A 24,538-nucleotide genomic window follows, 5' to 3' on the forward strand; every position below is an offset into this window, starting at 1 on the left:
TGGTCATATCACCTTCAAATAAATGCCAGGGGCACTTTTCAATATGCTTCCTGTATGCAATATAAAACCATTTGGCAGGCAGTTTAAATATTAATCCAAATGTATAAGCATTTCCATTTAAATTTTTAATGTTTTCATCATATAACTAGTTTACTTTGTTTCACATTTTGAAGGCCCAAAAATAAGATACCATTTCTTTGTAAACTCTAGATTATGAGGTATCATTCTGTCTGCCCTGAGATCTCTTACCCCTAAAAAAAGTCAAGAACTTTTCTGGGCACATAGTCAATCCAGATAGTCAACCCTCCTGATTATAGTTGCCTGTTAATATGAAAACTAGAAAATACAGTGTCTCTACTGGTTGATTTTATTCTCTGCTGTTGTTGCTCCTATCCCTACCAATGAGACATCCTTGTAGAAAATCCATGCTTCCTAATTGTTTAAAGACATCATGGAGGATTGTGGGAATGTTTTGAGTTACATTTCTCCTTCTAAACTCTCATAGTCTCTCTGGGACAGAGGAAGATGAGGTCATCTCTCTCTCTCTCTCTTTCCCTTTTCATGAAGTTTAGTCAGTCCAATCTGGGCTCTCTTTATAATATATCAAACATATATTCTTAGATTTCTTCCGACAGTATATACATAATGCAAAGGTAGTGTTACAATTCACTATTGCTGGAACCAGGCTCCGTCTTGCTCTTCCAGCATACAAGTTGTAAAATCAAAGGCCCACAAATATAATATGAATGCATGACACCCAGTGTTCATTGCAGCACTGTTTACAATAGCCAAGACATGGAAACAACATAAATGTCCATTAACAGAGGAATAGATAAAGAAGATGTGGTCCATATATACAATGGAATATTACTCAGCCATAAAAAGGTTGAAATAATACCATTTTCAGAAAACATGGTTGGATTTGGAGGACATTATGCTAAGTGAAATAAGAGAAAGACAAATGCTATATGACATCACTTATATGTACAATGTATAAAAAGTACAAATGAATTTATTTACAAAACAGAAATAGAGTCACAGATATAGAAAACAATGGTTATCAGCAGGGGAAGGGGAGGAAGGACAAATTAGGAGATTATCACTGACATATACATGGTACTGTATAAAAAATAGATAACTAATAAGGGCTTACTGTATAGCTCAGGGAGCTCTATTGAATACTCTGTGATGACTTAAAGAGTCATTACAGAATGAGAATCTGAAAAAGAGTGGTTATATGTATAACTGATTCACTTTGCTATATAGAGTAGAAGCAAATGCAGGGCTTCCCAGGTGTCTCAGTAGGTAAAGAATCCTCCTGAAATGCAGGAGACTACCTGCAAGGCAGGAGACCCAGGTTTGATCCCTGGGTGGGGAAGATCCCCTGGAGAAGGAAATGAAAACCCACTCCAGGATTCTTGGGAGATCATGGACAGAGGAGCCTGGTGGGCTACAATCCACGGGTCATAAAAGAGTCGGACAGGACGAGTGACTAAACCACTACCAAGATAACCTTTAGAATCCTGAATGGTCTGCCATTCCACAAACATAAACACACCACTTTGGGCTTCCCTTGTAGCTCAGTTGGTAAAGAATCTGCCTGCAAAGCAGGAGACCCAGGTTTGATCCCTGGGTGGGGAAGATCCTCTGGAGAAGGAAATGGCAACCCACTCCAGTATTCTTGCCTGGAGAATCCCATGGACAGAGGAGCCTGGTGGGCTATAGTCCCTGGGGTCGCAAAGAGTCAGACACGACTGAGTGACTGAACCACTGAGAAACGAATGCAGCATTGTAAGCCAGAAGGGGTCTGTGATGAATTGACAGCACTTGACCCAACCTTGATCATTGTTATTGTGTAAGAATTAGGGTACATGTATGCCATTATTTTTTATTTTATTTTTTTTTAAGAGAAGCCAGGCATCTTGATTTTTGTGTGAACCTTTATTTCTTAAATGTTGATAGCTAACTTATATATTAAGCAACTATGTAAGAGTAAACCAAAACACATCTCTCATAGAAATATGACCAATATATTTTAAAAACCTATAGTTGACTTCAGATAGAACCTACCTATTTTGAAGGTGAACCTTAAGGGGAAAAAAGTCAGTTTTTCTATTATTTTGCTCTTAAAGGTCTCCTTGACTTTTACACAAATGGATCATACTTTCTCCCAACAATTTTATATCCCAGTAGGGTTATGGATAGGGGAAGTCACTGTCAAACATTGTTATATCCTCTCCTTAGAAAAATGGATTTCTATCCAATTGGCATTTTGCAAAATGTTTTTTCTACCTTTACTTATAGAAGTAACTCACAATTTCTGTCTCACAGAGTGCCCTGTTAGAATAACTTCATTAGAAAATGCATTAAATAATCAAACATAAAATCAGAGATAGTCATATTTGAGATGAACAGAAATGTTTTGTCATTAAGACAGATGTCTGAGACATTTTTGCTAATAGAGACCACTAGACATACATCCTTACAAAAAGGATGTATGTCCTACAGTGCAAACCAGAAATAAAAGTTGTTGTAGAATGTATTCTTCATTTAAATGCGTCCCCCAACTTGTAAATCATGACCTATTTCTTGAGGATCATATTAGCAAATGGGGAAGTTAGCACTGAACCATATTGCTGTATACCTGAAACTGATGCAATATTGTTAACAACTACACTTTAAGTTTAAAAAAAGAAACAGATGTTGGCATATATTTGACTTAATGAAGTCAATAAGACTTTGCTGAGGAAGTGACAATTGAGCAGAAATCTGAAAGATGAGTGATTGAGGCAGAAGAGAATAGAAGTGTAGACGCAAGAAGCAACATGTCGAAGCCCCTCTGACAGGAGGGAGTCTAACAGGTAAGGGAAAGTGAAAGAAATCCAGTGCAACTAGAGCAGAAAGGGCAGGAACAAGGGCGAGAAGTATAGTTAGTAATCAACAAGTGGGTTTCTCAAAGTACACTTAAAGCTCTAGGACATGTTATAATCACTTAGAGAGAAACAGAAATATGTACTCAGAAGTACCCTAAGATATGCCAACACCTAAAGTCTAGGTAGAGGGGTTTATCTTGGGACAACCAGACAGAAAATCAGGAAATGTAATGTCCAAGGGAATACAGAATTCAAGGGAATATAGTGTTTCCAAAAGGAAGAATTGATCAACAGTGCTGAATGCTGTTGAGGCAACAAGAAACTTTAATAATAGGAAACTGGAAATTGCCAGTAACTCTAGCAAGATATAAGTTGGAGTAAAATAAAGGCAGAAGCCAGAATGGAACGAGTTGAGGGAAAAGTAAAGAGTGAGTAAATGAAGGCAGAAAATACAGACAGCTTTCCCTAGAAGTTGGCAGATGGAGGGGAGGAAATAGATTGAGTTGTAGGGAGGAGTGCTGGATTGGTTGAATTAACATAGTTTTAAAATGTGAATGACTTGAGTGTCTATGAAAAACAAAATGCAAATCCCAGCAATTCCACTCCTAAGTATATGTCCAAGAGAACTCAAAACTGATACTGAAACAATTTATGTACTTCCGTGTCCATAGCAGCACTGTTCTGAATATTTAAAAGATGGAAACTGCCCAACTGTACATCAGCATGTGAATGGATAAACAAATGCTGATAAATAGTTATGATGGGTTATTTTTAGCCATAAAAACAAGTGAAGTACTGATACATGCTATAACATCAGTGAACAATCCAAACATTATACTAAGTAAAAGAATCACTGTGTAAAAGATTACAATATGTATGATTCTTTCTATATGAAATACTCAGAATAGGTAGATACATAGATACAAATGAATATTTCTGGTTGTCCAGGAAAAGAGGAATGAGAAACAGCTGATTACTGAGCACAAGTTTTCCATTTGGAGTTATGAAGATGTTTTGTAACTAGATAGAATTCATGGTTGTACAATATTGAGAATGTACTGAATGCTACTGAATTGTTCACAAAATGGTTAATTTTATATAATGTGAATTTCACACCAGTTAAAAAAAATCATGGATAAGGATCTAACTTTAAGTGAGCTATTCAGTATACAAGAAGGTAAAGACATATAGAATACAAAATTCCTAAGATAGCAGCATGAAGTTGGAGAGAAAGTGCAGATCACTTTAGTTTTGAAGGTATCTATATTTTTCTAAGTTCCATGTTAGCTTGGTATTACTTGGAATTTTAAATTTTCAAACTAGATAAATATAAAGGACATCAATACTTGAATATGCCCTTCTGGTACTTTGCCATGAAGAATATATACACTTAAGAGCAGTTGTATCCCTCTTTCTCATTTTGCATACTTTAGTCTTTTCAACTACTTAAGATATATTAACTGTTGTCCAGGTTTTAACCCAGGCTTTACCACTAGCTATATCAATGTAGAAAAGTAATTTAAAATCACTTTGCCTTAGTTTCCCTCTGTGCAAAATAGACATGATAAATGTACCTCCTTCAGAGTGTTGCCTTGAAGAATCAATGAAATACTGTCTGTAAAGGACTTAGTACAAAATCTAATACACTAAATGCCCAATAAAATTAGGCACTATCATAATTATTGCTGTTATTAGTCATTCACATTCAAAGCAGTATTATTAACCCACCATGCTTAAAATCTATGCTAACATCATTTCCTCCAAAGATGCTTTCTTCAGGAAGCATTTTATCCTTTTTGTGTCAAGTAATCCTTGAGAAGTAGGTAGGACAACGTATTGGTTTGTCTTGTGTCAGATCAGTTCAATCGCTCAGTCCTGTCTGACTCTGCAACCACATGGACTGCAGCACACCAGACTTCCCGGTCCATCACCAACTCCAGGAGCTTGCTCAAACCCATGTCCATTGAGTCGGTGGTGCCATCCAACCATCTCATCCTCTGTCGCCCCCTTCTCCTCCCACCTTCAATCTTTCCCAGCATCAGGGTCTTTTCCAATGAGTCAGTTCTTTGCGTCAAGTGGCCAAAGTATTGGAGTTTCAGCTTTAGCATCAGTCCTTCCAGTGAATATTCAGGACTGATTTCCCTTAGGATTGACTGATTGGATCTCCTTGTAGTCCATGGGACTCGCAAAAGTCTTCTCCAACACCACAGTTCAAAAGCATCAATTCTTTGACACTCACCCTTCTTTATAGTACAATTTTCACATACATACATGACTAATGGAAAAACCATAGCTTTGAATAGACAGATGTTTGTCGGCAAAGTAATGCCTTTACTTTTTAATATGCTGTCTAGGTTGGTCATAGCTTTTCTTCCATGGAGCAAGTGTCTTTTAATTTCATGTCTGCAATCACCATCCACAGTGATTTTGGAGCCAAAAAAATAGTCTGTCACTGTTTCCATTGTTTCCCCATCTATTTGCCATGAAGTGATAGGACCAGATGCCATGAACTCAGTTTTCTGAACGTTGAGCTTTAAGCCAACTTTTTCACTCTCCCCTTTCACTTTCCTCAAGAGGCTGTTTAGTTCTTCTTCACTTTCTGCCATAATCGTGGTGTTATCTGCGTATCTGAGGTTATTGATATTTCTCCTTGCAATCTTGATTCCAGCTGTTGCTTCATCCAGCCCAGCATTTTCCATGATGTACTCTGAACATAAGTTAAATAAGCAGGGTGACAATATACAGCCTTGACATACTCCTTTGTCTTGTGTCAGAGGTATGAAAAACTCACTAAGTGGACTTAACACTGAGCATAAATAGATTCTAAAACTATTATATGAGATGCTACATGTTAATACTAATATGCTGAATGATTCTCTGAGGATCACTAAGCAAGTAATATAAATAAGCAATGTATTATTTTAATGATTAAAAAATATAGTCTTCCTATGATCCTCTCTACAATTAGAATACAAGTATGGTCCAGAATTCAGTCAGCAAAACCCTGCCCTCTACTTGGTCTGACCCTATTGTAAACATTAGCCTAGAGAACTTACTACTTCGTATGCAGACTTTCCAAACCCCAGAAGCTATTGCTCAGTACAATGATTCAACAACAGAGTAAATTACCACAATAAATACCACTTCTTTGTGTGCTTGCAATTCTTTGCTCTTATATCAGAACTTCTTTAAGCCATGAAATAAACATACATAACACAAACTGTAATATACATATGTATATATACATTATGCATGTATTTTATATGTAGTCTTCAAATGTTTGGCATTTTCTGTGACTCTCAACCAAAAGATGGATTTTTTTTTTTGTCTCTAGTAAACTTCAGATGAGTTAAAATGAATCTTGTGTTTTTGTTTGGAAAAAGTCTACCATTAGTTTGGCTTCCTGGGATAAGAAAGTCCATCCTAATAAGTAGATTAATCTAAAAGAGAAGAGTTTAAACTGCGGTAGAAAATGCATTTACATCACTTCTCATTGAGCCAAGTTCGGTTCAGTTCAGTCACTCAGTCATGTCCAACTCGTTGCGACCCCATGGACTGCAGCATGCCAGGCTTTCCCTGTCCATCACCATTTCCCAGAGTTGCTCAAACTCATGTCCATTGAGTCAGTGATGCCGTCCAACCATCCACCCGCTGCCGTCCCCTTCTCCTGCCTTCAATCTAGATCATCTTAATAACACAAACTTCTTAGCATTGTTCCATGATATGAATATATTTTATCCTTAAGAAAATTATAGTGTAGTGTTTAATAACATACATTCTGAAGAGACGCTACCCAGATTTATTGTGGATTCAAATTCCAACTTGTGAAATTTCTCCCTGGCGTTTCTGTGAGGGTTAAGTGAATTAGCATTGTCCGATTAGTTATAACAGAGCCTGGCATCTAGTAAATATTCAATTACTGTTAGCTCTCATTTTGTATTGCTTGCTTTTCTGAAAAATGTTGTTTAACCAGAAACTAATTCATAATTCAAGAGAAACTAGGAGTTGATGAATCATTTTTTTACTTTAAAAAGTAATAAGAAAAATATGATTATGTAAAACTTTACTCAATGTAGAGCTATTAAGGAAACTAGGTGGTTCTATGGGACTTGTATTTTGCAGCTATTTAAAGGGAAACCAAAACAAATCACAAAACTCACATATCTGTAATCCTTTTTTGAAAATCATTTTAAATAACTCAAAATACACATTCTTCAGTCTTTTCTAATGCCAAAATAGGCATTGGACTACCTTGATCATTAATCAAGGAATGTGATAAATCTGGATTGATGTCTAAGCTGACTTTAGGGGAAATAAAACCTTAAATTAGTCCTAATTGTCACCATTATTTACTTTGAGAGTAGAGATGATACTTAACAATACATAAAATTTGTCATTTATAAGTTAATATTTGATCTAGCAATTATACTGTTAGGAATTTGTCAGTGTACATTAAAAGGTTCATCTTTAAATACATGCACAGGATGTTCAATGCAGCATATTTAATAGCACATCCTGGAAATAAGTTAAATGCTCATCAATAGAGATTAATTAGATCAATTCTGGTACTTCTGTACAATAGAAGACTACTCAGCTGTTAAAAGAAATGTCATAGATCGTAATGCATTAGCATATAAACTGTCACAAAGTATATTATTTTTAAAAATACAAGATGTAGAAATGTCTGTAGAGTGATCCATCAAGCCACCCATAAGTTTGTATGTGTACACACACAGAGGAAGCTCTCTATAACACAGCTGTATTAACAGGGTTTGGGGAAGAGAGTATAGGGGTTTTCACATTATGTTGTTTGCCTCTTGATAGTTCTGCTAATTTCTAATGTCATCAATATCTGGTTGATGCTATCAGGGGACATTTCAATTTCTTATTGTTATTTCTCTGTATTTAAAAATAGTAACAAATTCTATTATAAGGTAACATACTGAACATTTTGATAAAATAAGACATTTTTCTTAGTACATCTGTATTATTGGGTACCCTTCTGGTCCATTTTTTGTCTATTGTAATTATGTGCTTATTAATTTACATTCCCTTTTAAACTGTGAGCTGTGCAGAGCTATGAATTTTAACATAGCACCTAATATTTAATAAATGTTATATTATCCAAAATACACAAAGAGTGCATAGACCTCAAAATAAAATAGATATAGATTTAAGATTCAATTTCCTCCATATCTAGCTGATATTCGTGGATATGTTACATGACGCTGAATTTCCAGGAAAATAAAATTAAGATAATAATATTTCCTATCTTATGGAACTTTAGTAATGATTACATTATGCACTATATATTTTTTTTAAATGATGCCACTGTGATTGTCACATAGGAAGTCTTCAATTAAGACCTATTCCTGATTTCCTTTTTTCTAATCATCAACATTCAGAAAAGTAAGATCATGGCATTTGATCCCATTACTTCATGGCAAATAGATGGGGAAACAGTAAAAACAGTGACAGACTTTATTTTGGGAGGCTCCAAAATCACTGCAGATGGTGACTGCAGCCATGAAATTTAGAAGATGCTTACTCTTTGGAAGAAAAGTTATGACCAACCTAGACAGCTTATTCCAATCCCAAAGAAAGGCAATATCAAAGAATGCTCAAACTACCACACAATTGCACTCATCTCACATGCTAGGGAAGTAATGCTCAAAATTCTCCAAGCCAGGCTTCAGCAATATGTGAACCGTGAACTTCAAGATGTTCAAGCGGGTTTTAGAAAAGGCAGAGGAACCAGAGATCAAATTGCCAACATCCGCTGGATCATTGAAAAAACAAGAGAGTTCCAGAAAAGCATCTATTTCTGCTTTATTGACTATACCAAAGCCTTTGACCGTGTGGATCACAATAAACTGTGGAAAATTCTGAAAGAGATGGGAATAGCAGACCACCTGACCAGCCTCTTGAGAAACCTGTATGCAGGTCAGGACGCAACAGTTAGAACTGGACATGGAACAGTCCAAACTGGTTCCAAATAGGAAAAGGAGTACGTCAAGGCTGCATATTTCACCCTGCTTATTTAACTTATATGCAGAGTACATCATGAGAAACGCTGGGCTGGAAGAAACACAAGCTGGAATCAAGATTGCTGGGAAAAATATCAATAACCTCAGATATGCAGATGACACCACCCTTATGGCAGAAAGCGAAGAAGAACTAAAAAGCCTCTTGATGAAAGTCAAAGAGGAGAGTGAAAAAGTTGGCTTAAAGTTCAACATTCAGAAAACTGAGTTCATGGCATCTGGTCCTATCACTTCATGGCAAATAGATGGGGAAACAGTGGCTGACTTTATTTTTCTGGGCTCCAAAATCACTGCAGATGGTGATTGCAGCCATGAAATTAAAAGACGCTTACTCCTTGGAAGGAAATTTATGACCAACCTAGATAGCATATTAAAAAGCAGAGACATTACTTTGCCAACAAAGGTCCATCTAGTCAAGGCTATGATTTTTCCAGTGGTCATGTATGGATGTGAGAGTTGGACTATAAAAAAAGCTGAGCGCTGAAGAACCGATGCTTTTGAACTGTGGTTTTGGAGAAGACTCTTGAGAGTCCCTTGGAGTGCAAGGAGATCCAGCCAGTCCATCCTAAAGGAGATCAGTCCTGGGTGTTCATTGGAAGGAATGATGTTGAAGCTGAAACTCCAATACTTTGGCCACCTGATGTGAAGAGCTGACTCATTGGAAAAGACCCTGATGCTGGGAAAGATTGAGGGCAGGAGGAGAAAGGGATGACAGAGGATGAGATGGTTGGATGGCACCACCATCTCAATGGACATGGGTTTGGGTGGATTCCAGCAGATGGTGATGGACAGGGCGACCTGGCGTGCTGTGGTTCATGGGGTCACAAAGAGTCGGACATGACTGAGCAAATGAACTGAACTGATGCATATATATACTGAAGCAGAAAATTATATGATACACCAACTTTTCTTCCAAAGAAATCCAAGCAGTGGCAAGCAAAACGAGTAATTTGGAAGAACAGTACAAAAAAGTTTTTATAGGACAATATATAATACAATTATAGAGATGCATGTCATTGTTGTTACTGTGAAATAATTATAGTTATTTTAATAGCCACTTTATTTTTTACGACTTCAGAATCCCTAGGAGTAAGGTTAAGGGATCAAACCTTCCACAGATTAAGTTGTTGTTCGTGGAGATGGAGGTCAGTTTGTCTTTGTCGCTTTCTTTTTTTTTTTTGCTTTTAATGTTATTTTTTATTCAATGTGCTTTTTTTTTTTTATTTTATAAATTTATTTATTTTAGTTGGGGGCTAATTACTTTACAATATTGTAATAGTTTTTGCCATACATTGACATGAATCAGCCATGGGTTTACATGTGTTCCCTTTCCTGGACCCCCCACCCACCTCCCTCCCCATCCCATCCCTCTGGGTCATCCCATTGCCCCGGCCCTGAGCCCTTGTCTCATGCATCGAACATGGAATGGTGTTCTGTTTCACATACGATAATATACATGTTTCAATACTATTCTCCCAGAACGTCCCACCCTCACCTTCTCCCTCAGAGTCCATAAAATTGTTCCATGCATCTGTTCAAATGTCTCTTTCTTTTTTAAAATTCATCTATGCATTTGCTAAGTTGGGTTCAGAATTTAAGTTTTAGCTACTGCTGAGAGGTTTACTTTTTCTCCACATAGAATAAAATCATGACCTCATATTAATAGCCTCATAATATTGCCATTTCCCAGTAGACTAATCACAAAACCACTAGCAGTAGGGAAGATAAGAAAGTGCAGTTACTCATATATTTGGAATGTTGATATTTGGCATCCAGCTCCAAAATGGATGTTTACATAGTAACTGTCTTTAACATACTTTTCTAATAGGTTAAATATTCCTTCTCACTGGAGTGTCTCATATATATACAGTATACTAAACTAACAGCTGTTAACCTATGCATAATTAAACATATTTTGCAAGGTACTTTAGATATTGTAAACATATCCACTCGGTCATTTACAGAGAATTGTGCCACTATCTGTTATAAGATTTGAGGAGGTCATCCAATCATAGTGAAATTCAATGAAATCTGAAGGCTGATTAGAAGAATCTTAACCATAATCACTTGCTATTATTGAAATATATTGGGAGGCATAGATTTTATTATCCTGAAATTTTAACACATGGAGGAACTCCATTTGTTAACAGTTACAGAGGGTGATACTTGCCATTTGAAACTTCACCACAGTATTAAACTCATTGCCATGTGAACTGATAATATCTAGTATAGGTTTATTTTTTCTTTTTTTTTTTCATGGCTTATTCTTGGTTGTGATTTGTATTAAAGTCATTGAATTTTGATTTTAAAAAAAATTAATAGTCCACTTGCTATTTCTAGGTGTGCGTTCTATGGAATCACAGATAATAGTATTAGTCATTTCTATTTCTGAGATCAGATCACATGATACCTAAGTATCTTGAGTTTGCTTTATACAAGGTTGTGGTTGGTAGGTGGAAAGGGCTAAAATGAAGCCAGAAGGATAGGAAATCTTTTCAGACAAGTGTGCTCTAATAAGCACAAGAATTTGGAAACTGGCTTCAAAATCAGAGACAGTTGAGTTAATATCCCTGTTCCACAACTTCTGGGCTAAATGGTTTTGGGGATATCCATTCATTCTGTCATCAGTAACATTTGTTGTTCAGTCTCTAAGTTGTGTCTGACTCTTTATGACCCCAGGGACTGCAGCATGCCAGCCTTCCCTGTCCTCTGCTATCTCCCGGAATTTGCTCAAACTCATGTCCATTGAGTCGGTGATGCCATCCAACCATCTCATTCTCTGTCACCCTCATTCTCTTCCTGCCCTCGATCTTTCCTAGCATTAAGGTCTTTTCCCAAGAGTTGGCTCTTTACATCAGGTGGCCAAAATACTGGAGCTTCAACATCAGCATCAGTCCTTCCGATGAATATTCAGGGTCAATTTCTTTTAGGATTGACTGGTTGGATCTCTTTGCAGTCCAAGGGACTCTCAAGAGTCTTCTCCAGCACCACAGTTCAAAAGCATTGAATGGCATCGGTAACATTTACACATTGGTAGCTTTGAGCCCAAGCCTTACCAGGTGGCTTAGTGGTAAAGAATCTGTCCGCAATGCAGGAGATGCACCCTCTATCCCTAGGTTGGGGAACTCCCCTGGAGAAGGAAATGGCAACCCACTCTAGTATTCTTGTCTGGGCAATCCCATGGACAGAGGAGCTTGGCAGGCTGTGGTCTGAAGTGTCACAAAGAGTCAGGCAAAACTTAATGATTAAACAATAACAACAACTTTGAGCCCAGCACTGTTATAGGCACTGGATAAACAGCAGTGGACGGCAAGGAGATCCAACCAGTCCATCCCAAAGAAAATCTGTCCTGAATATTAGTTGGAAGGCCTGATGCTGAAGCTGAAACTCCAATACTTTGACCACCTGATGCAAAGAACTGACTCATTGGAAAAGACCCTGATGCTGGGAAAGATTGAAGGTGGGAGGTGAAGGGGATGACAGAGGATGAGATGGTTGGATGGCATCACCGACTCGATGGACATGAGTTTGAGTAAACTCCGCGAGTTGGTGCCTGGTGTGCTGCAGTCCATGGGGTCACAAAGAGTCAGACACGACTGAGCAACTGAACTGAACTGAAACAGCAGTGGACTAAGCAAAGTGAATTACTTAAGAGAGATCACAGACAAGTGTAAGAAACAGAGAAGGCACTTAAATAGCAAGTACAGTGAACCTCCAAAGGAAAAACCTAATCATGTAGGATTGAATGAAGGAGGTCTAAGAGAACTGATGTCCAGGTTGACCAAAGAATGAATGGGCTCATTTGGGAGGGGGAAATTCAGAGAAGCAAATGTGCCAGAGCAGGAGCCAGCATATGTGGACTCTTACAGACTGTCCTATTTGTTTGAGAAGTTGAGGCAAAACCTAGTCGGTCTACATGTTGGAGGGTGGGCTGAAAGGGGAAATTATGGCCAAATCCTAAAGGGCCCTGAAAGAAATGTCAGAATTTTGGATTTTTTTTTTCCAGAGAGCATTGCTTAACCTTTCTAAATGCCAATTCACTCAGCTATATATTAAGATAATATTATCTAACCTCGTGAGGTTTTTATAAAGTCTCAATAAGATATATGTTTATAATTTGCTTAGAAACAAGGTCTGCCACATTATAAATATTTTATAGTGGTAGCTATTATTAATTTTCTTAAGGCTGTTATTACTAGAATTCTTATTAAATAAGCCAATTTGTGGGCAGGGCAGAATAAGAGTCAAGAGGGTATCAGGGCTAGTAGGTCAGAGCTCCTTGGGAGCCTATTTGCTAGTGAACAACAGCGCAACTAGATAATCAACTTCAGGAAGAAAGAAGAAGGAAGTGGGTAATCATAGCTCTAAACTTGTACAGCCCACAGCAGCAGTTCTCACCTAAGAGCTATCTGGCTTCCCAGAGGACATTTGTAGGTGCCTGAAGGATATACTGCTTAATACAATTGAAGGGAGGATGTACTGGTTAGAGATTGGGGAGTGTCCTAATATCCTGCAGTGCACAAGACAGCCACCCACAACAAAGAATTGCAACAGTGCTGAATCTGGGAACTCTTCCCCTAGAACATGCCTGCCAAAGTGAGAACAGAGGTCACAGCTGACATAATGCGCTGAAAATAAGTTTATGTCTGTGAAGCTGTCTCCTTATTACTTGCTTGTCTCTATCCTTTGCCTTTACTGTCCTCTGTTAAACTGGAATACAAACTAAACATCATATGGTGAATTACACGTATAGTTTGCTCTATCTCAAAGCTGCTAAAACCTATATCTCTTCTCTAGCTAATCAGTTTCAGCAAACCTCTGCAGTGGGTGGTAAATGTAGCTGACAATAGCAATCATGTGTTCCAGAAGTGTCAGTGGAGAAACACCAAGATGATGTGGGAGTGTTGAATTTGTGATTTAGGTGGGGTGGTGTCAAACAGTTGCAAATAATATTTCCAGAATATCCAAATTAAAACCATTTTTTAAAAGGATGTAAAGTTCATACAATATGTAGAATCTGGGTAAAAATAATGTAACAAACTATTTCTTACTTATCTAGACTAAGGGCTTATATAGTCAAACACATTATTGATTGTACTATAGCATTCTGTTACCAATCTGAATTTCCTTGGGGATTTCTATAGTTCTATTTGTTATGATATTGCCTTAATTAGATGTCAAGTAATACTAGTGGATAGAAGTGCCCATGTTTTATCATTTCTAATTTCAGTATTGAATAAGAGCAAATGCTTCTGCAATAATTTTCAAAAATAATTTTATGTGCTAATTTGCTAAGTAGTCCAGAATATGTTTTAAATATAAACATTTGCAATTAGTAAATACCCTCTAATAATGTGTGCAAAAATCAGATACATGTATATTAATTTTTATGTGAGTGCAGTTTAATTTTGAATGAGAGACTTCCTTAAATGAGGGTTTCAGGAATCTGTTAAATTCAAACTTTACTTGTTACAATGCAGAGGTGACAAGACTCTCTCCCCGATGAAAAAGGGGTTAGTATTTAGCAAATTTCACAGTTCAAGTAAAAGTTAAGAAACATAAAATAAGCAGAGTTGTTAAAAGCTTAAAAACAATTGTTGTGTTTTTAACCTTATAATTCAAAAATAATAAAAACAGTAAAATATCAGGTTGGGAGGGGCTGAGATATCTATTAGGTTGGCCAAAAGTTCATTTGGATTTTTCTGTAACATCTTATGGAAAAACTTGAATGAACTTCTTGGCCAACCCAATAAAAGGGGAAAGATCCAGGGTAGTATTTAAAAATACCAATATGATCATCTCATTCCTCAACTTAACACTTTTTCATGATTTCTTGTCACTCTTGGTGAAAACACAAACAACAAATTCCCTAACACAGCCTAGTGTCTGATCTAATCATTTTCTACTCCTCCAGTCCTCCTCAACCAAATGTCTGTTGCCACCGGACGTTTGTATATGTCCTTTCCTTTGCCTGAAAGTCTTATTTCAGTTGTTCCCTTATGCTACTCTTTTGTTTAATCACTCAAAGTCCAATCTCTAAATACATGCACAGAGAACCTCAATCTCTCTTTTATATTCCTACCAGAGTTGTCATTTTTCTATATATTTATGTGCTGATTTCATATAAGAGCAGCCAAGAATTGCAGCAATTTCTATAATCAATTTATCACAGATTTACAAGGTTTACCAGTCATCTCTTGTGATGGCACATTTGTGGAAAAGATGAGCCCACAAGATAAAAGATTAATAATTATAAATATGACTCATGTTTGTATAGAGCTTTATATCTTACTAAGCCTATTCTAAGTCTTACTCTCATTTGATCCTTGCAACAATCCCATGAGGTATGTAGGAAAGTTGTTTATTCAGCAAACATTTTAAGCATCTATTATGATGCTTAGTGCTAGGGATACAAGTATAAAAATAAGCAGCAATTTTATTCTGCTACCTTCAGGGAGATGCTCTTTGGGAAAGGGGAGAGGAGATACATGGTTAACAAACGATAATGGTGGGTAAGTAGAACTAAATTCAGTGTAAGAAAAGATTGGTGCAGGAATGAGAACAAAAAAAAGGTTAATTCTGCCTGAGGATGATAGAGAAATCGGAAGAGCACTGCAAGCAGAGGAAATAGCATGAATAGATGAACATGAAACTGAATATCATTTGTGTTGCAAAGAACTCAGACGCAGAGAGAGATTGGTAGAAGATGAAAGCTTTGCCTATCTTGGTCTCCTGTGCATTTCTCTGTGTTGTCTCACTCTCAGGCAGGCTTGTCTATGCTAGTGACAAGCAGTTCCAATCTCATGTGTTATCCTGTCAACATTTTGAGTAAGACCCTTTGACATTGTGTTTCATGAGCTCTACGTGGGTGAATCAGTCACTCTTCTCAGGAGCAGACGATGTTATGTTAGGATTGACCACTTCTGATGAAAAAGTCCATTTCAAGAGTCAAATCCCAATTAGGAGTATCCAAATCATGTGTCTTAAAGAAGGAGTTCTCAAATTTGAGCAAACATTAAATTTCCCTGGCAGGCTTAGCATATCTGTGCTGGACTGCACTCCCTAGAGTGTCTGACTCAGCAGATCATGATTGTATTTCTAAGTTTCCAGGAGGTGAGGCTGATGCTGCCCGGCCAGGGCCACACTACCCTTGAGAATTGGAAGGATAGTTTCCCATGAAAGATATAAGTGCTGTTACCTGAAGTGCTGATACCTCTAGATCCCAGGCTGCCTGAAACCAGAGAATTAAGCTGTAACTCTCTGTGTGAATTTGGAAGCCCAGTTGCTTGCATTTCAGCCCTTTCCCCCTTTCCTTTACCTTTTCTGCTTTGCTTTATCAGTAGCCTCAGAATTTTTTCTGGCTACACAAGTGTGCTCACCTTCAACACCAGATCTTTACCATTCTGAATCAAAATAGATGTTTTTTGTTTGTTTGTTTGAATCAGAAGAACCTGATTCAAAGGTCTGATGTTTCTATATCCTATACCATGTGCTTTACTTCTTTATAATTAAGCATGGCTTCTCATGGAAAGACTGTGAATTTCAGAATCACAGGTTAGAATTCCTTTTTTCCCGTGTTCTGTCCAAATAATAACTGTTGATAAATTAGGTACTAATTGTAGCCTCTGTTTTCTTATTTTTGAAATGAAGTTAAAAATAGATACCATAGAGGTTTTTTGTGAAGTCTAAATACAGAAAAGTGTGTGAAGTACCTAGCACAGTGCCTGGGGAAATATCAGTCTGTTGGTCAATATTTTGTTTCATTCGTCTCTTCTATTTTCTTAAATAGTCCTATTTCATCTAAGTAGGGACCTTTATCACTTATATCAACAAGATAGCTAATGGTAGAAATTGTACATTGTATGTAGACTATATGAACATGATGGAGAAAATATTCTTCTATAAGATGGCTTTCAACACTCTGCCAATCACTTCTGTCTGTGACTATACACTTGGGTTATCTCCAGAATTAATGAGTACACGTGTTAGTGGCTACCATTTATGGAATACTTTTCATGTGTCTGACATTCTGCTGAGTCCTTTACATGCAGTCATCTATGTATTTCTCATCCCAACCCTAGGAAGTTTCAACTGTTAGGACAGTTTTGCAATAAACAGAATTTTATTGTCAAAACTGAATGTCAAACCCTTGTGTAACTTGGCTTAGATCTAAATTATTAGGACCTTTGTGCCACGTAAGAGTTGAACAAAGGGCAAAATGTATACAGTGGACCTTGACTAAAAAGACTGACATACAATTTTGAAATGAATTCAACTTTACCTTTTGTGTGGCTTCACATATATCCAGATTCTTCTTGGGATAGTATAGAACAGGCTGAATATACTCACCCTAAAGACACCTCTCCTATATGGCCCATTCTCTTTTATATACTGGCCTGTGTTTGGTGTAGAAAATTGGACTGTGTCTGTCCTTGGAATATGTTATATTTTTTCTTGCCTCTGGCTTTGCCAGAAAGGTTTTCTTTTCTCTCTAGCTGCCTTTCTGCACCTTCTCCAATTGCCTAATTCTGATAGATTCTTCAAACTAACTCAGTTGTCTTTCTTCAAGAAGACCTGCCTGGGTTAACCTGCATTAATTACATTCTCAGGGTTCTAATTTGCTGAATATCTTTTAAAATATTTATTGTACAGTTAAGTGAGGTCGTTCAGTCATGTCCAACTGACTGTAGTCCACCAGGCTCCTCAGTCCATGGGATTTTCCAGGCAAGAATACTGGAGTGGAGTGCCATTCCCTTCTCCAGGGGATCTTCCTGACCCAGGGATTGAACCTCGGTCTCCCTCATTGTAGACAGACTCTTTACCATCTGAGTTATCATAGCTGGCATATGTTGTACAGTTAACATATGTGTAACATATGTGTAAATTTGAAAAGTAAACTAGAATAAGCAAAAAGAAGAAAAACAATCACCTGAAGTTTTATCAGTAAGAAGAAAGCTATGGTCTTAATTTGCATATAAGAATATATGTAACAGTAAAGAAATACAAGTACACACACACACACTGGAGACAGAAATGGAAACCCACTCCAATATTCTTACCTGGAAAATCCCATGGACAGAGGAGCCTGTCAGGCAGTAGTCCATAGGGTCGCAAAGGAGTTGGACACAATGTAGTTAATAAACAACAAATACACACATACATATGTGTACATATGTGTGTGTTTAAAAATTATTTATCTATTATAGTATGCCTTGCTCTTTTGCTGAATATTACACTGTAAAATAAAATATTAAAAAATGACTATTATCTTTCCATCTGTATAGTACTTTATGAGGCAAGTAATGAATAAGTAGCAAGACATGACTAGTTTCCTACTTACTGATTTATTATGATCTTGAGCAAATTACTTACTCTGCTATTTTGTTTAGTTTTGTAATTATTTGACTTCACAAAAATCAGAAGGTACTAATGGACAGCCAGCCCATCCCCGTGGTGCCCTGAGAGAAAATAAGTCAGCTTAGATATATGATGGGCTAAAATCCCACTACTTAAGACTCCAAGCAGTGAGATAAACAGCCATGAAGTCAACTATTTTTTTACAAAAAATATTTAACCTAAAGGAATGTTTTGAGAATTAGTTGAAATAGGGTAAGTAAGATATGTAACATAGTGCCTGGCACATAATAAGCATTAAAAAATATTAATCATTAATATTATTCCCATTACCAATATGTATCTATTCATTCAACATATGTCAGCTATGTGTCCAGAAGTATGCTAGATCCAACATATAAAATCTTAAAATCTATTTAAGATATTGTCACTATATAACAGTATTTCCACAATTGGCAGTGGGATATGATGGATAAGCATGTGGAAAATTAGAAGAGACAAGACTTTAGTCTTAACAATGAGACAGTGATTCCAAAAAAATCTCAGAGAACAAAATTTCCTATATCTCAGTGACGATTTCATAATGAGCTATCTTGCAACCTGAGGAATTTTTTTTTTTTTTAAGCCTTCCAGATTCTATAGTAAAAAAGCAAAAACCAAAATAGCTCTGTCATGTCGAGCCACTGCCAATTAATGCCTGGAATTGGATTAACCACCAGAAAACCAGTTCAAGTAACACAAGACTCAAGCTGTCTGGCAGGGTTAGTATCCTTGGAGGGACCACATACATATCTTGTTGTCAGGGAAAAACAGCCTACAATATCATCTTTTTTCAAGGCACGAGTAAATTCCTGCCTCATCCGTACAAAACCTTCAGACCTCCAAGAGGCCAGAGGGTACAGATTAAAATTCATGCTTAGCAGAAACAGCTTCCGTGCTCCACGCCACACTCTGCACACAGTATTCAAAAGAGAATCCCAAGGACTTAGCTATTGTCTCAGCTCTGCATTTGAACTCTGTCCATGTAAATGCACAGAGCAGCTAGTGTTTTACGGAGGGCGGGGGTGGTTGCATTTAAATTGCTCAGCATTATCAGAAACCCCTCTGTTTGGCTTCTTTTTAAGAGGGCCACAAAATGTGTCTGCTCTATTCTTCGTTAAGCCTTTGTTGTCAGATTGGGAACACTGTTGAATTCTGTTAAACAATGGTGGTGGGAGGGAGAGTGGGACAGGTTTTGAACCGAACAACCTTGTGTATGTTTATGTGAATGTGCCTGTGTGTGTGTTTCCCAAAGACCAGAAAACAAAAGGAGACTATTAGAAGATCTGAAAGCAAATCTGTGGGTTACTAGACCCATTTGGGTCTTTACTGATTGTGTTCCACGAGATTATTTGACTAGAAACACCTGTTGTTTTCTCTGCAGAGCCGTTGGGCAGGGGAGGGGTACAGCCACAGCATACAAATTAGAACACGTGGCTGGTGCATGAACCCTGGTAGGTCGTAGTAAAGCAAGAGCGTAAATACTGGAGTATGCCTTCTTTGTCAGTTCCATGCTACTTTTGGAGAATTCCTGGCATGCACTTCCTTGCGTTTGGCACTGTAGTCTATTTTAATAATGTTTATGCTCTTGTTCTGTTCCTCATCCCAACAAGCTGTTAAAGAGAAGCCACATTTAAACGAGCCTCCTTGCATCTTTTGCTGCTACTTGAAGAGGGTAGCAGCCTGTTCCCCAGAATAGTGTGGAAAAGATCTTCTCCAAATAAACTACTTTAATGCTAAGCAAAATGCCACATATATAAAATAGGTAGTGCCGAATTATGTAAAATGCTTTTTTCAAGAAAGAGGGAAAAGGACTTAGCACCAAAAAAAAAAAAATCTGTCAGCATGGGGAGTTCCAAAAATAGCCATCAAGGTAGTTTGAACAGCTTAATATTGCAATTACTATTTACTTCTTCAAATTAGTCTCCATTATCTTATGAAAGAATCTTAAGGATAATTTATTTGACTCTCCAGGAGGCTTGTGGCCATATCAAGAATAGATGTTTAAAGAGCCTTGGAAGACTCTTCTAAAACCTAATTTAGTCTTTGCATCACACACTTTCACTTATTGCTTATTCCCTTCCAAACACCCTCACAATCCAAATTTCTCAAGGAAACCTTTTTCTCCATTAGTGTTAATACATTGGCATGCAGTGGGGGAATTAGCCTTGAGTTATACGTATCAAGAGAAACAACAAAGCCGATGTGCTTTGTTCTTAGCAAGCTCACTTAATCTCTCAGATATGTAAAGATGAATCAGAAAAACAATATGAACCAGCTCATCTTCTTAATTGGAATCATAAAATGAATGTTGGAGTTAAAAAAAAAAAAGTGCTTTAGAGAGAGCATTCATTCTAGACCCTTCTTTTGCTATTTGAGAAGAAAGAGGTTCACAATGCTACAACAACTGATGTAAGACCCACAAGAAGGTATCTGACAGCATACAGATGATCCAAACAAGAGATGAGTGTTTGATATTTCCAATTTCATTTTTCCATCTTACCATTCTGGCACTTACTATGTGATCATCAGAATCAACTGAGAAAACTCATAAAAATGCAGATACCCAGAATTCTCCCTTCAAAGTCCTGTGTTAATAACAATGGTGTTGGGCATGAGAATCTGCATTTTGACAAGTCCCCTGAGAAATTCTTAGGATACAAAAATATGGAAAACTTTGTACGCTACAATTCTGTCTTCAGAGATCAAAGACCATTTCTTATCACTTAAGGCTGTATAAAAGTTTCTAAGATGTACCATTATGAGTTTATTTTTAAATTGTCTGTATTTATATGTGAGACTTTGGGGAAGCCTTGCATTGAGACCTGTGCGGTGTCCATTTATAAGTCAATTTTCCTGGAATCTGCTTTTATATTTATGGTATTTATACATCTTTCTTCTGTAATATTGCCATTTCTTAGAGTCCATCTAGAGCTTTGACCATTCAATCAACATTCTATTTAGTAAGATATTGAATCCAGAGATGCACTGAAACAGTCCCTTCTGAGATGTGCTGTAGGAACTAATGTCAGGCAGAAGCAGTAAAAATAGTTGGGAACTGTCTGAACTATGCTTGCCTTTGTGTGAATTTCCTCAAGGTGAGGTAAACTGTTTTCTGGCAAGAGATTAACATTTATTTATTTTTATTATTTTTTAATCACTTTCCACTGGTTCAAATGTGTCGCCTGTTGACAGTGGTGCTAATTGTGAACTTTACTGGGAAATGGTACCTTTTATAGAGTCAGTTTGTGAAAAGCCTGTAACAGACACTGCCTTTCGTCCTTACAATTTTGGTACTGCCAAGTCGATTCAGGTACAATGTTCAGTGCCCAGAAAGTTCTCTGCTAAATCAAATGAGTTGAAGGTACCTGTAATCATTTAAATAAAAAGTTTAACTTTCAGGTAATTTTGAGGGAACAATAATGACAAATGGACAAGAGTTGCAAATGACTCTTTTAAAAAGACAGACTTGGCTTCTAAGCTCGCATGGCTTATTTTAGCAATTTCAGAGGCTGTGTACTCAAGTGTCATGTGAATTGTGCTTTTATACCATCCCATTTGACAATTAAAATGGAAAAACGTGGGAAAAGCCATTGTTTGTTTTTTCTATAGTGTCATCAGTGTGCACTGCACTGAACAATAGTCGGGGCAAGGCAAATAAAGACTCTGCCCCGTGGAGCTTACAGTCGAGCAGTGTGATACAGTGCAGAACAATACAATTCAGAACAAGCATGTAGTGATTAACAACCTTTCTAAGTGGCATTCTTTGCAGACTAGGTGGGTTTTTTTTTTTTTTTTCCTAAATCAGTGGGTGGGGGGGGCAGACAGACATACGTTAATTGAGAAAGCAATTTCATCTATAGGGATTTTGACAGAAGACACAGAAGTCAGCCTTGGGTGAATAGACCAAGAAGGAATGAAGATTAAGAGGATGGTATGATCAGTAATTAAAGATTTCAGGGCAGCCTATCTCTGCACTGAATGGAGAACTGGGGAGCTCCTGGAAATAGCAAGTGTAGCCACATTATAAAGAAGAAAATAGAAACCAAGGTATTTAATAAAGAGTCCCTTTCTAGTATTTCAGAAAAGGAGATTGGTTTGAAAGCATTTTCAGAGGGCAGACAGGGACAAGAAGGTGGGCTTTGGGCTTCAAAATGTGAAAGTTTACATGAGTCTCATAGGAATTCTGGCCTGCAATTGATAAATGAATTTGTAGTTGATTATTGAAGAAGAAAATGGTGATGTTTAGCTAGAATTCTAGGTTGAGAGATCATGAAGCCAGAGCAATGATTGTGTGAATGTGGACATATCTTAGGCCATAAAGCCAGAGTTTACTCTTGTGTGTTGTGTATGTATGCAAGGTATGAGAAACTACTAGAAGTGAGAAACTATTTTCACTGCAGTAATAATGTCTAATTTTATTTAGTGCCCCACTATTCTCAACACTACTCATATTACCTCCTTCGTTCTCACAGCTGTTATTTTTCTTCACATAACTGTTACACACTCCATTTCACAGAAGAGTAAATTGAGGCACCACTTTGGCTTCAGAGTCCGTGCGCTAACCACTGTGTGGTAAATTGCTGTCAAAAATTCCAGTTTCCAATTTTCAAGAAAAACCTTCCTTGATGGAACTCTCTTTTATTTTCATGGAAGTTGCTGCTGCTGCTGCTGCTAGGTCGCTTCAGTCGTATCCGACTCTGTGCGACCCCACAGACGGCAGCCCACCAGGCTCCGCCGTCCCTGGGATTCTCCAGGCAAGAACACTGGAGTGGGTTGCCATTTCCTTCTCCAATGCATGAAAGTGAAAATTGAAGGTGAAGTCGCTCAGTCGTGTCTGACTCTTAGCAACCCCGTGGACTGCAGCCTACCAGGCTCTTCCATCCATGGGGTTTTCCAGGCAAGAGTACTGGAGTGGGGTGCCATTGCCTTCTCCGTTCATGGAAGTTAGGGAACATTAATTTCTTTTGCTCTTGTGTGATCCCATATATCATTTCCATATATCAGTCTCCCTATTCTGCTCAAAGCCCCAAATCCATTCTAAGAAATGGTAAATTTGGATGAATAAGGTGATATTGTTTGTGTCAACTACAATAAATTTAATATCTACAAATCCAGATAAAATAATAACAGATAAAATGAACCACCATGAATCCACTCAACTCCATAAAAGAATACCATAAAACTGGGAAATAAAACATATAATATATTAAAGCTTGTGCCAATGACAAATATTAGCAAATGGCTTTTGCTATATTTGCTTCATTGTAGAAAGCCCCAGAGTAGCCTATGACAGCCTAGGTTCAACAGTATCACATCCAAATAGATTAGAGCTACATATAGAACTTAAATAGCTTTCCTATTGTTTATCCCAGATGTAGCAATACCAAAGATGCTTCTTGGTATACAGAGATTCTTTATCTTTCTTTCTATCTTGTGTATTTATCTTTGTCTCACCCAATCTATTTCTTTATCCCAAGAGCCTTCATACAATTCTGAAATATAATTTTAGGTAATATTTTTTTTTTTAAATACAGTAGGTCCTAGACCATTATTTAATTCAGATTGGTCAGGAAATCCAGCCTCTGCTGTGAGAATTATTAAGACAATCCTAATGAAGTTGAGATCGCTAGTTTAACAACTTGAGAGCAAAATTCCAAGCCTATTTAAGTAGCCTGGTCTAGTCACTCGGTCGTGTCCGACTCTTTGTGACCCCATGGACTGTACAGTCCATGGACTTCTCTAGGTCAGAATACTGGAATGGGGGGGTCTCCTGCATTACAGGTGGATTCTTTGCCAACTGAGCCACCGGGGAAGCCCAAGAAGCCTATTTCACGTTACATGTGAACTTCCGCAACATCTGTGCTCCTCGAGCACGGATAAAAAAACTTTTGTCATCTTCTTAACCCTTAACAAGTATTGCACCAAATAAAAAATGAAGAACACGCTAAATTGTATTAAATGCCATATTTACACAAGCATTCCTAAAACTCTTCAAATGACTTTAAGCAGATACACATTAAACTTTTAATTCCAATAATGTAGACTGTAGATATTATGGGGAAGGGAAGCTGAGAACTCATTTCATAAGCATTACTATCAGTTTTTGTTTTGTTTTTTTCTTGATTTAACTCTTTTTATTTCTCCATCCTCTCTACATATTCCTTCTCCTAGGTTAAAAAGTTTATCAGAGCTTAACCTAAAATAAATATCAAACAACAAAGTCAC

At 37.3% G+C, this 24,538-nt stretch overlaps 1 long non-coding RNA gene and 1 other non-coding gene across 2 annotated transcripts in view; one reads left to right on the forward strand and one right to left on the reverse strand.

Annotated features, from left to right (window-relative positions):
- The window catches only part of LOC145511350 (uncharacterized), a 220,363-nt gene that overhangs the window by 137,643 nt on the left and 58,182 nt on the right, over window positions 1-24,538 (forward strand). The gene's annotated exons all lie outside the window — the stretch shown is intronic.
- LOC145511840 (small nucleolar RNA SNORA79) lies at window positions 18,313-18,460 on the reverse strand. The gene has a single exon (XR_014058214.1). It is a non-coding gene; the product is annotated as a small nucleolar RNA SNORA79 (small nucleolar RNA).

Source organism: Giraffa tippelskirchi, chromosome 6 (assembly GCF_054371585.1).
Source record: "Giraffa tippelskirchi isolate mGirTip1 chromosome 6, T2T-mGirTip1v1.2.pri, whole genome shotgun sequence".
Classification (NCBI taxonomy): domain Eukaryota; kingdom Metazoa; phylum Chordata; class Mammalia; order Artiodactyla; family Giraffidae; genus Giraffa; species Giraffa tippelskirchi.